This window comes from Callithrix jacchus, chromosome 9 (assembly GCF_049354715.1).
Source record: "Callithrix jacchus isolate 240 chromosome 9, calJac240_pri, whole genome shotgun sequence".
In the NCBI taxonomy this organism is placed as follows: Eukaryota; Metazoa; Chordata; class Mammalia; order Primates; family Cebidae; genus Callithrix; species Callithrix jacchus.
The window spans coordinates 60,143,364-60,152,501 of record NC_133510.1 but is presented as its reverse complement, the minus strand read 5'-3'; the positions used below and the strand labels follow the sequence as shown (position 1 = coordinate 60,152,501).

At 37.2% G+C, this 9,138-nt stretch overlaps 1 pseudogene; it reads left to right on the top strand.

The window, feature by feature from the left end:
- Window positions 1–6,304: 6,304 nt before the first annotated feature.
- On the top strand, window positions 6,305–8,366 carry LOC100392955 (melanoma inhibitory activity protein 2-like; annotated as a pseudogene).
- Window positions 8,367–9,138: the final 772 nt, after the last annotated feature.

The window sequence follows — 9,138 nt, the reverse complement described above, 5'->3', positions numbered from 1 at the left end:
TTCTGTCTTTAGGGTACTCTACCTTCAAGATAACAGACAAACAGACTTACTTTCAAACTGAATGCACACCTCTTCACAGTTTGTGATGCTTTCAATGCTACCTTCTCAAACCAATATCTTCATTTTAACTCTGGAGAATGTAAATCAAACACATCAAGCAGTTGTAAGTGTAACAAGTTATCTGCACAAAGGCACTACATTTTGATGTTTGGGTAAGCCACTCTGACATTTAAAAAGCAATTCAGTGGAAACATATCAAATAAAAGTAAGGAACTCTGAAATCGGAGTTTTATTGCATATCTTTCTAGAGGTAAATTTTAAACTCTCCTTTCAGTGACACAAAAAGATATTTCATCTACAATCTGATTTCATAAGAGCTCTTCCAACCCCTTGCCTGGTAGCTTTTTAATTTCTATATTCCAGAATCCTCCATCTTCGCTCATGTTATCAGGCATGCTGACATATTAGAAGAGCCCTGTGACATTTCTCTCTTCTGGTTTCAATTCCTGTTCTTCCCTCTCTGATTTAATTGTGACCCTTGAACTTGCACCGTGTCCTCATTAAACGATCCTTCTTCCGATTCTTTCACCACTTGTTGCATCAGCGCTTCCTGAAATTATTTGCTTTCCCCACTTGTGAGACTCCATAGTCAATCTTGACAATAGCTACTTCAAGCATCCCTCTGCCTTGTTGGTCTTCACTCTGCCTTCAGCTATATTCAGCCATAACTTAGAAATGCTGGCATCCACCTTCTCCACTTTCAGGTTCTGGAGCAGCACTGGAGAAAATCATGATGCAATGACACTTGTTTCCTTTTTCAGTTCGTCCTATCTCAACCCTGTTGTTGCTCAGTTGCCACTTACTCATCTTTCATTAAATCTTTGTAACATTTACACAATTTTTAATACTAATTTAGACTGTCAACTGCAATTCTCATAGCTTCACCTGTATTTAGATTGTTTTTATTTTTTAACCGATAGAGTTCACAAATCTCTAAGGTGAAGTACTTTATCTCCCCTAAATGATTTCATTTCCCTTACCTCTTAAAGTGATAGAACAAAGGATGGCTTTCTTCCTAAGACTTACCTTTTCAATTATCATTTTTGTTTACCTGATTTCTTGTCTCTTCTGTCACTTTGCTTATTTAATTATATCTTTTCTTCTGAGCGTTAAATACTTCTCTACTACTTCCTTCCTTGTACCCATAAACCAACTTCCTCTAGTGACTAATCAAAAGAACAACAAATTAGAAGCTCTCCCTTGACCCCACAGTCATGGCAAGCTCATCTATCCCTATTTTAACCATTTTTTTCTTAAAGATGGCATATTGCTGCATCAGGTTGTTTATTCATTCTGATCACATGTCTTTTAATTGGTGAGTTTAATCCATTTTATTTATTGTAATTGCCATTAGATTAGAAATTATTTCTGCTCTTTTATCTTTTTAAATATAGTATTTTCTTTATTAAATTGTTGGTTTTCATCTTTCCTGCTTTCTTCCAGGTAGAATCTTCCTCAGAAAGGCAAGTACTTTAACTTGCTCTTGTGTTTCTTTGATCCCTTATTGTCTGTTTTCCAATTTTTTTCTTGTCTTCATGCTCTTTAGGTAATGGTAAATGTCCCCCTCCACCAAAACTGATCACAATTTGTCCATATACAGTCTTGCAGCATTCTCTCAATGTGTTTACCATGTGAGCACCTTCTCCAAAAGTAATGCCAGTGTAGGTTCTGAAATTACAGATTTTTAAGGTTTTGTATGCCTGAGAACATTCTTCTTATGACTGTTGGACTGGACAAACATTATGTTTGAAGTTTTTACTTTTTATTAATACTTTATCATCTTAGATTCTCTATTGTTGTTGAAGAGTGTGCAATGAAGCCACTTATTTTTTCCTGGGCAATCTCTTCTTACTTTCTGTAAGTTTTAGAAATTATTTCTTTTTGATATTCTTAAATTTAAAATTAATGTATTTACATTTCAGTTTGTCCATACCCCTTGGGTTCCCATCCTAAAAATTATTTCATTCTGAAATCTTTTTTTTAACTTTTTTGAGGCATAAATAACAAATACAATGTACATACTCAGGGTGCACAATGTCGTATGTTTTGTTTTATTTACACTGTGAAACATGTTTATACAAGGTGCACTATGTAGTATGTTTTGTTATACATATATACTGTGAAATGATTAACACAACTCAACTGATTAACATATCAATCACCTCACAAAGCTGCCTTTTTGTGTGTAATGAGAAACATACTCTCTTAGTAAATTTTAATTATACAATACAGTATTATTAACTATAGCCACCTGTTGTACATTGGGTCTCCAGAACTTATCCATCTTATTAATGCAAGTTCGTACCCTTTGACCAACATCTTTTGCTAGTCTCCATTTCCTGATCCTTGGTAACTACTCTTCTACTCTCTGTTTATATAAGTTCGACATTTTTAGATTCCATATCTGTGCAATTATACAAATTTGTCTGTGTCTTTTAAAAAATATTTCTAACTTAATGAGACAAAGTTTATTAATTATTTTATTAATATAATCTTTTCCAGAAGTTTTAAATTTCGGCCTTTGAAACATAAGATATTGATCCATTTAGGCTTTATTTTTGTGATGGTATAAAGTAGGAATTTACTTTCTTTTTCTTTTCTATATAAATAATAGTTCAGGTATACAATACAGTATTGTTAAATAGTATTGTGTTAAATAATCCCACTCCAAAGCTTACCTTGTGACACCCCCTCTGTCATCTGTCAAGTTGCATATAGTTATGATCTGCTTTTCAGCTTGCCTGCCTAATTGCAAGTGCCAGTTTGTCTATCACTGTGCCAGTGACATGTGCTTGCAGTAAATCCTTATCTATATTGTAGGGCAAATGCTTCCTTCTTTTCTTCCTCCTCCTTCTTCTTCTTCTTCACTTCTTGGAAAACTAGCATAAATTTAAAGTCAACTTACCAAGTCCCATCTATAACCCTATTGGAAGATAAATTAACATTTTATCAATTTGATAAATAAAGTCTTTTTATATATGAATGTGGGCAACCTTTCCCATTTATTTAATGCCCCTCGGTAAGGCCAATTTTCAGTTTGGCCTTAAGCAGTAAAGGATTCTTAATGCTCAGTCAATTGGTATAGAATGCATTGCACTTGGATGATGCTTTGACCCTATAAAAAAAAATCGCATCGGGATTTCTAGCTCTCTGGGATCCCCTCCCACATAGTGGGAGCTCTCTTTCCCCTCTTGGATTTCCTCCCTGGAATCCCGTTCCACATTCTTTGTGGAAGTCTTTCTTTTCTTCTCCTTTCCTTCTCTTTTCTTTATCTAAATTAAGTCACCTTTCTGCAACAACAACAACAACAACAACAAAAATTGCATCATTCTCAGCAAAATGACACAAGAACAGAAAACAAAACACCACATGTTCTCGCTCATCAGTGGGTACTGAACAATGAGAATACATGGACACAGGGAGGGGAGCATCACACTGGGGCCTGTTGCAGGGGTCGGGGAGCTAAGAGAGGGATAGCAGGGGGTGGGGGGATTGGGGAGGGATAATCCTAAGAGAAATACCTAATGTAGATGATGTGTGGATGGATGCAGCAAACCACCATAGCATGTGTATACCTATGTAACAATCCTGCATGAACTTCACATGTACCCAAGTTTGTGAAAGTGCATTCCTCTCCTATCTTTTCTTTCTTTGGGAAACTAAATTGTGGGAAACTAAGACTGTGTTCTAGACTGTACACCACACAGTTTATATTGTGATCTTTTGTTATCTTTGTAGCCTCAAATTCCATTTTCAGCTAAGACTGGGAGTTTTCAAACAATTCTAGGTATTTCTGACTATGAAAATCTAAGATCTTTGCAGAGCAAGACTATCTGATGCTTTTTAAATATTTTTTATTTTTGAGACAGCCTCTCAGTCTGTTGCCCAGGCTGGAGTCCAGTGGCATGACCATGGCTTACTGCAACCTCTACCTCCTGGGTTCAAGCAATCCTTCCTCCTCAGCCTTGAGAGTTAGCTGGGGCTACAGGTGTGAACCACCACACCTGGCTAATTATTTTTACCTTTTTTTTTTTTTCAGAGATGAGGTCTCAGCCTGTTTACCAGACTGGTCTCAAACTGCTGGGCTTAAGTGATCCCCCTGCATTGTCTCCCAGAGTGTTGGGGTGACAGGCATGAGCCACCACTCCCAGCCTGATGCTTTTGAAACATATAGTATTTAATCGTTTCTGGGGCATTCTTTTGTGAACATGAGCCAAAACTTCTTAAAACCACTCCCAATTGCATTTTTTAGTTCCCTAGGATAGGAGTTGGCAAACTTTCTGCAAAGAGCCAAATAGTTAATTATTTGGGCTCTGTAGGGCCATGTTTTCTGGCACAGCTACTCGGCCCCACTCTTGCAATGCAGGAGCATCCACAGACAACAAGTAAACACATGGGCATGGCTGTGCTCAATCAAACTTTATTAATACAAATAGTGGGTGATGGGCCACAGGTGCAGACCCCTACCACGGAGTGTGTTTTCTGGGACTTAATATTTCTTGTGATTTACCCCCTTATTCTAAAATAGCACACTAATGACTTGAGTTAGCTGAAGTATTTGGTTTGTTGGGTTACTCTGTTAGAGATGTTAATTGTATCCTAACTTGACTTGTGATTCTAATGTGATTGCCAGCAGAGCCCTTGTTAGGAATTAGAGCTGAAGCTTGATGAATGTTACTTTTACTACTCTTTCCTAACATGACTCTAAAAAAGTCTTTTGATATCAGAGGACATAAAATAATATGTTTTGTTTCTGTTTTTAGAACTGAGGTAGATATGGAAGTCATTTAATCTAAACTCATTTTCTAGATGAAGTAGCTATAGCCTTTAGATGTTAAATGATATGGGCTGGGAACAGTGGCTTATGACTCTAATCCTAGCACTTTGGGAGACTGAGGCGGCAGATTAGTAGATGTCAGGAGTTCAAGACCAGCCCAGCCAACATGATGAAACTGCATCTCCACTAAAAATATAAAAATTAGCCTGGTGTTGTGGTGAATGCCTGTAATCCCAGATACTTGGGAGGCTGAGGCAGGAGAATTGCTTGAATCCCAAAGTTGGAGGTTGAAGTGAGCCTGGATTGTACCACTGCATTCCAGCTTAGACAACAGAGTAAGGCACTGTCTCAAAAAAAAAAAAAAAATATTACATGATGTGTGTAAGTGTTAAATCAGCTACTTAGTGGCAAGTGTAGAATAAGTCATACCCTGACTGCCAGACTTTTTCCAGTTGTAGCCTTCTACTTAGTATATGATCCTATCCTTAGCCACTGACAGCAAATATGGGCCTGAAGGTCTTATTAGGTTCTCATACAATTTACTGAGTCCTAAAATGAGGAATCAGATAAGCAGCTATAGGCCCCCCCTTTTTTTTAATTCTCTAAAGGCATTTTAAAAGAAAATCTCAAAGTTTATTAAAAAATGTAAGTATCTATGACTTGAGACAGTTTTCTAAGGAAAAAAACCATTAGTATCTTCAGAGTTGTGTCTTATTACTTGCATTCTACCTATGTGGACATATAAAGATGATTAAGACAGGTCTTAGCTCAAAAGTATATATAATTCAGATGAGAAACATGCCTGCGAAATTATGTTTTGCATTAATTTATGTGTGAGATTGTGTAATTCAGTATTATACAAGCAGTAAGGATAATTAAAGGTGGAAGAGCCTTTTCAGTTATGGTATTGACAAAGGCTTAGTCAGAGGAGGATAAATAGGATTTTAAAATTGTAAAATTATTCTAGTTAGGGAGAAAGTGTGGAAGTTGCAATGCCAAGATTAGTTGAGGAAGGCGGGAGGATTGCTGGAGGCTAGAAGATCAAGACCAGCCTGGACAACATGACAAGCCATCTCTAAAAATGAAGTAAAAATAAAAAAGAAAAAGGCAGCATGGGCCTGTGAGGCCTGTGGTTGCCCGCATCCCCCAGCACCACCCCCGCCTCATGTCTTCCAGCTTCCCAGCATTTCCCAGCTCTCCCTGCAGCTTGCTCTGCCGTGGTCCACTCCAGTTGCCCCCTGTGGATTCAGGTTCCGGACAGAAGGCTGCTTGTTCTCTGCCCTTTGTTGTGATCCCAGCAGGCCAGTGTTACTGCAGCAACTGCCAGAGCAGCCTTGACACTATGTAGAAGCCCCAGGCTACCCCTCAGCCATACTGGAGGCTGGTTCTGGAGGTACTATGCAGCATTGTGGCAACACTGCATGAAAGTATGGGAGCAGATTCTAATTCTTATGGTTTTCCATGGGAATGGGTGATATGGGCAGCCATTTTTGGATTTTTTGCTATTCTTTTTTTGTGTGTGTGTGTGAAGAGATTTTAGATCGGTTAGGAGTTAGATTTATGTGGGAAGAGAGAAAAAGCTTGCTAAAATGCTTTCTAGACTCACTGAAGAAATACGCAAACTACTTGAAAAATTTGGCCTTATTCAAAAAGAGTATGAAGGCCGTTAAGTAGAGTCATCTTTAAATGATGCCAGCTTTGAGAAGGAGGCAACAGAAGCACAAAGCTTGGAGGTAACCTGTGAAAAGCTGAACAGGATCAATGTGTAACTTGAGGGAGAAATACTGCGTCTAGTAAGAGAGTTAAAAGAACAGAAATCGAAACACTCTGAACAAAATGAACTGATTATGGATATTTCAAAAAGGATACAGTCTCTAGAAGATGAGTCAAAATCCCTCAAATCACAAGTAGCTGAAGCCAAAATGACCTTCAAGACTTTATTTCCAGTGAATGAAGAACCACTGAAGATAGCAATAAAAGATGCTTTGAATGAAAATTCTCCACTTCAGGAAAGGCAGAAACAGCTTTTGCAAGAAGCTGAAGTACGGAAAGAACAAGTGAGTTAACTCAATAAACAGAAAATAACATTGGAAGACTCCAAAGTACACGCAGAACAAGTTCTCAGTGCTGAAGACAATCACATCAAGACTCTGACTGAACACTTGCTGAAGATGAAAGATTGGGCGGCTATGATTGGAGAAGACAGAATGGATGAAGATAACTTGGAGTCAGAAATGAGCAGTGAATCAGAAAAAGGTGTGTACTTAGATCATCCTCCAAAAGGAGCTTTGAAGAAACTGATTCATGCTGTTAAGTTCAATGCTTCTTTCAAAAGCTTAGACGGAGAAAGAACCCAAATTTATATTCATTTATCTGAAGTTGATAAAACAAAGGAAGAGCTTACAGAGCATATTAAAACTTTTGAGAATGGAAACAAGCATGTTGCAGTCAGAAAACACATTTTGAAAGTGAGAATCAGAAGCTTCATCAGAAACTTATTAAAGTGATGGCTGAATTATATCAAGAAAATGAAATGAAACTCTATAGGAAATTAACAACAGAGGAAAATTACCAGTTAGAGAAAGAAGAGAAACTTCCTAAAGTAGACAAAAGGATCAGCCATGCCACTGCAAAGCTGGAGACCTATAGAAAGCGAGCCAAAGATATTGAAGAATAATTGGAGAGAATGATGCATTATTGTCAAAAGCGCATTATTTCCTATGAGAACAAGGCGCATGATAATTGGTTTGCACCTGGAACTGCTGAACGAAATCGCAATGATTTAAGGAAAGAAAATGCTCATAACAGACAACAATTAACTGAAATAGAGTTTAAATTTGAACTTTTAGGAAAAGATCTGTAGGTACTGGATGTTCCAAATGCACCATTTGGCAGAGAGCCTTCCCCATGTGGTCCTTCAACATTGGGTCGGCCTTCATCTGAAATGAGAGCTTTTCTGTCTCCTCCAACTTTGTTGGAGGGTCCACCCAGATTCTCACCTTTGCTTCCAAAGAGAGAAGGAGAAGGCTCAAGAGGCCCAGGGAATCCTCTGGACCATCAGACCACCAATGAAAGAGGAGAATAAAGCTCTGATATGTTAACCATTTCTCACAGGGGTCCTTCTGACACTGGGCCCCTGTCACCTCTGTGGGAAAATGGAGCTTCTGGAGATAATTTTCCACCAAGGGATTTCCCAGGTCCACCACATGCTCCATTTGCAAGTATGCTTGTTTTTTAAAATTTGTTTTTGAAGCTCAATATGTGTTTTACTGATCAGAGTTATTAATTTTACAATCTGTTCATATAGTAAAACAGTGGAGGAAAAAATTTTCTAGCATTCTATGAGTGTACCACTACTTTTCCCATTTGGGAAGGCAGCTAGCCATAAGTGAAATGTAATGAGGTTTCAAATTGATTCATCTTAATAATGTAGAATTATTTCTGTATTTTGGTAGTCAAAAAATAATTGACTTTTCGCAGGGCTTACAAAACTAAAATTATTTGTTTCTTATTTGGTAGCAACTTGTTATTCTGGCAGTTAGTTAAAACAATTAAAATTTATATTCTAGCCTTAACATTACTGGCTAAGATATTTTTTAAACTCTTTTTCGTAAGTAGTTCTGATGTAGTCCTACTTATTTAAGCTTGAAATGTATTTATTATGCTTGACCTAATTGTTGGATTTATTGCATTCTTTTAAAGCTTCACATAAGAAAAAGGAATAATCTTTGTTTTTATATTTATACTTTACTGTTTTGAACTATAGGGTTCTGCAGAATAAATATGTGTTTGCCAAATACTAGGCTTTGCCTATGAATGTCTCATCTAGTCATTCCTTCCCTGTTTCTCCTCTCTTTTAAAATTTAAAGTGAACTAAAATGAATTTTGTTTGGGGGAATTTTAAGGTAGTCTTTGTTATAATTGGATATGTTTTAGTATAATATCAAACCAGAATATGGAATCACTGATGTGAATTTTACGTTTGGAGAAAATTATATTACATGAAAATGTTCTTTGAGAAGGATTTTGATAATGAAAGAAAACATATTTTTACACTAAGTTTAATATATTTTGAAGTAATTCCTCTTTTTAAAAAGAGGCATTAAGATAGGACAAAAATTACATTAAAAATTAATTATATTGGCTGAGGACAGTGGCTCACACCTGTAATCTCAGCACTTTCGGAGGCTAAGGTGGGTGGTTCATGAGGTCAGGAGATCGAGACCATCCTGGCCAACATGGTAAAAACCCGTCTTTACTAAAAAATACAAAAAATTAGCTGGGTGTGGTGGTGCACATCT